Here is a 4,887-nt window from a genome sequence, read left to right as displayed (position 1 = left end):
TCCCCATGGTAGGCTGATCCACAGCATGGAAGCACATGACTCAAAAGAAATATGGTAGAATATATTCAAAATGTACTCGGTCAGAGAACACAGAAGGTAATGGTTGAGGGGTGTGATTCTGACTGGACACCTGTGAACAGGGGGCCCCCAAGGAATTCTACTTTTTGTGAAATGATCTGGATGAAAATGAAGGAGGGCTGATTTGTTGGTCTGCAGAGACACAGAAATTGGTGCAGTTATGGATCGTGAGGAAAGTTGCCAAAGGATTCAGCAGAACATAGACCGGCTGGAAATGTGGGCAGAGAAATGGGAGATAAGTCGGTGTACTCTGGGAAGTCAAATGTCAGAGGATTTCTTTGGAATTCCTCTCCCCATCAGAGTGGCTGGAATTACAGTTACGGCAGTGACATGCTCCACCTCAGGATGTGGGAGTCACTCAGTGTCCCCGATAGCTTCACATGAGGGAAGTGCACCGAGGTGCAGCTCCTGACTGACCGTGTGAAGGAAATGAAGATGGAGATGGACAGACCTAGAGTTTCCAGGATGCTGAGACCAGAGATTCAGTGAGTTGGTCACACCTGAGGTCAGGTTGCAGATTGTTGGGTGACCACCACGACGGAAAGGGGAAGAGACACACGGTGCAATGTCTCCCTGTGGCCGTGACCCTCAGCAACAAGTACACTCCTTTGTACAAGTACTGACAAACCAGAGACAGCAGCCCGCCAGGTCGGTGGTACTGAGACCCCAGACCGATGCTCCGCGGGAGGAAAGGTCAAGCAGAGCAGTGATGACAGCAGACTCACAGTACAGGGGATGTGCAGGAGATTCTGTGGCAGCAACAGAGATGACACGATGGTGTGTCGCCTCCTGGGTACTGGGGTCAGGTCCGTCTCAGAGGTGCAGGATTTCCTAATGATAAACTTGCCAGTTGAGTCAGTGGTAAGGAAACCAAATGTCGGCATTCATTCTGAGAGGACTACAATACAAAAGCAAGGATGTAAGCATTGGTCCGATCACACTTGGAGTATTGTGAACTGTTTTGGGCCCCTTATCTAAAAAGCTACATGCTCGCATCGGAGAGGGTCCAGAGGAAGTTCATAAAAATGATCCTGGCAATAAAAGGGTTAATGCACGAGGCTTGTTTGATGGCTCTGGGCTTGTACTCTCTCGACTTTAGAAGAATGAGGGAATCTCATTGAAACCGATCAAATATTGAAAGGCCAAAAATGGAGTGGGGAGGGTGTTTCTGATAGTGGGGCCATCTAGGACCACAGGGCACAGCCTCAGAATACTAGGACATACTGTTAGAACAAAGATAAGGAGCAATTTCCTTAGTAAAGGGCAGTGAATCTGTGTAGCCTATGTCAGAATGTTGCTCATTGACTAGAGCTCAGTGTTTAACACCATCTCTCCCACAGTCCTGATCAATAAGCTACGGAACCTGGTCCTTCTGCAAATGGATCCTCGACTTCCTAACCGGGAAACCACAATCTGTGCGGATTAGTGATAATCCACAGAGATTGTGTGGATTTATGGGGATGGGCTAACCCCTATTGACATCAATGGATCTGGGGTTGAGAGGGTAAACAGCTTTAAGCTCCTCGGCATCAACATACCCGAGGATCTCACGTGGTCTGTACGTACCTGCTGTGTGGTGAAAAAGGCACAACAGCGCCTCTTTCACCTCCCAAACCCTAAGAACTTTCTACAGGGGCACAATTGGGAGCATCCCGACTGGCTGCATCACTGCCTGGTATGGGAACTGTACTTCCCTTAATTGCAGCACAGCCCAACACATCTGTTGTTGTCAACTTCCCATGATTCAGGACATTTACAAAGACAGGTGTGAGAAAAGGGCCCGAGGGATCATTGTGGATCCCAGTCACCCCAAGCACAATCTATTCCAGCAGCAACCATCCAGGAAACGGTACCACAGCACAAAAGACAGCACCAACAGGCTTCTGGACAGCTCCTTCCACCAGGCCATCAGACTGATTAACTCACGCTGATTTGAGGGTACCTCCATGTTTCACTGGCTGTTCTATTTATTATCAATTATTATAAATCACTATGATTGCACATTGCATATTTAGATGGAAACATAACGTAGATTTTTACACCTCATGTATGTGAAGGATGCAAGAAATAAAGTCAATTTAAATTCAACTATCTCCTCTTCTCTGAAGATCAACACTGCTCTGGTGCACCTCCAGGATGTGTGCTTAGCCAACTGCTCTACTCCCTCTAAACCCATGACTATGTGACTAAATATAGCTCAAATGCAATCTATAAATATGCCTCATACAACCATTGTCGGTAGAATCTCAGATGGAGATGATTGGACAAACAGGAGTGGGATATACCAGCTAGTTGAGTGGTGTCGCAGCAACAACCTTGTGCTTAATGTCAGTGAGACAAAACAGCTGATTGAAGGAAGGGTAAGACGAGGGAACACGAACCAAACCTCACAGAGGGATCAGAAGTGGACAGTGAACAATTTCATGTTACTGGGTGTCAATATCTCTGAGGATCTATTGATGCAGTTACAGTATAAAGAAGGCAAGACAGCGGATATATTACATCAGGAGCTTGAAGATATTTGGTTTGTCACTTTAAAACTCCCAAAAACTGCTGTAGATGTATTCTATATATTATTTATAATATTTCTGATTTTGCACTATTTTAATCCACTTAATATTCATATCCATATACACACACATACTGTAATTTATTTATTATTTCTATATTAGCATGTCCTGCATTGAACTGCTGCTGCTAAATTAACAAATTTCCTGACACCTGCCGGTGGTAATAAACCTGATTCTGGTTCTGACTCTGAATTCATCCCCACAGACGGATGTGGCCAATTCACTGGGTATATTGAATGTGGAGGTTCTCGATTGTTGGGGGGGGGGGGGGGCGGGATAAGAGTGTTTGAGAGGGTTAAGAGATCTGTCATGATCTCTTATTCCTGGCAGAATGGTGCAGCAGACTGGATGGGCCAAATGGCCTAACTCTGCTCCTGTGTCTTATGGTCCGATGGTCTCGGAGCAGCTGCAGGACATTTCAAAGGGAAGGTTGAGCAGCCGGACATCGTGGTGGACGGTGCATGTTGGTAATAGCAACGTAGGGAGCAGGAGGGATGAGGTCTTGTGCAATGAATTTAGAGAAATAAGACAAACTAAAAAATAATAAGCTCTGTATTACTCCCAGTAACACTTGTTAGTGGGGGGAGATATAGAGAGATTCCACAGATGAATGTGTGGCTGAGGAGTTGGTGCAGTGGACAGAGCGCTAGTTTTATGGATCAATGGGACATCTTCTAGGGACGGGTAGGCAGAAACTGTTCATTCCACAGGGTCTTCTCTGGAAGGAACAGTTTTCTCCGTCCTAAAACTGCACGGGATAGTTTTGATGTGACAGGGTGGAGGTTGAAAGGGAATCTGAAGGGTGAGTTGATGGAGGGGAATAAAATTATGTGAGGCATACAAAGGTTAGAGAAGCAGAGGCTGTTTCCCGTGGTGTGGCTGTCTAAAGCTAAAGGGAATTGTTGTAAGGTGGGGGGGGGGGGGGGGGAGTGGTTTTAAGGGGATCTGAAGGGTAAATATTTGACACAGAGAATAGCTGGTATCCCAAATAAGCTGCCAGAGGAGGTGGTGGAGGCAAAAACACACAAAGTCTCTGTTGATGAACACTTCCCAGGAACCTATCATTCACTGTGTACATCCTGCCCTGGTTGAACAGCCTAGAATAGAGTCAGTGATTTATACAGAATTGAAACCGTCCCTTCGGCCCAGTGCTGGGTCCATCGTTGTTTTCCATCTGTATAAACGATCTGGATGAGAATGTGGTAAACTGGATCAGCAAGTTTGCAGATGACACCAAGATTAGGGGTATGATGGTCAGCAAAGGCAGCTAGCAAATCTTGATGTGGGATGTGGACCATCTGGAAAAATGAAGGAGGTTACAATCTGGAACACACTGCCTGAGGGGGGTGGTGCAGGCTGGTATTTAAGGACCATCTAGATGAGCATTTGAATCACCAGGGCAGGGTAGGAGACAGAGCAAGTGCTGAGTTAGTGGAGACAGATTCTCGATGGTCAGTATAGACATGCAGAAACCACTGACTGTGAAAGTTCAGTGGGAACCTGGAACACAGAACTTCAGGATGGACTTACCTAAAACACTCAAAACCCAGGACAATGGATTTTTGTTGGACAAAGGTATTAATACATTAGGGTTAATCAACCCCCTCAAAAGGCTACAAAAATTCTCCCATTCCCCATGCACCAGTAACAGTACTTTTAAATGGGAATTCAGTGAAGAACACTGGTTAATAGCAGGAGAGATGGCGGACAGCTTGGTCACAAAGGAGGGGTGCAAATATCTTCTCAGAGGATAAGGGGTTCAGTGGAACAAGCTCACAGCTGAGAATGAAGGTAACAAACCCCACTGCAGTGGAGGACTGCTGTTGCCAGGGTTGTCCAGGATAGAAACAAACCCTCTGGCCCATCACATTTATGCTCCCCATCACGCACAGCTACAATAATCCCACTTTCCTGCATTAGTTTCATATCCCTCTGGGCCTTGCTCACTGAAGTACCTGTGCATGTGTCTCTAATATTGTTACACAGTTCCCTGAATGTGGCATCACAGGGAGACAGGGTTGTGTGTTCTACTTGCCTTATCAGCCAAAGAACTGCCTCTCATTAGAATTGTACAAAACTGTTTAAAGACAGATTTAAAGGGGATCTGAAGGGTACACACTTCACACAGAGAATAGCTGCTATCCTAAATCAGCTGCCAGAGGAGGTGTGGGGGCAGAAACCCACAAAGTCTCTGTTCATTAAAACTTCCCAGGAACCTGTCATTCACTGTGTACATCCT

This window comes from Hemitrygon akajei, chromosome 28, assembly GCF_048418815.1.
Source record: "Hemitrygon akajei chromosome 28, sHemAka1.3, whole genome shotgun sequence".
In the NCBI taxonomy this organism is placed as follows: Eukaryota; Metazoa; Chordata; class Chondrichthyes; order Myliobatiformes; family Dasyatidae; genus Hemitrygon; species Hemitrygon akajei.
The sequence above is the reverse complement of the archived record's forward strand: the minus strand, read 5'-3'. Positions refer to the sequence as shown.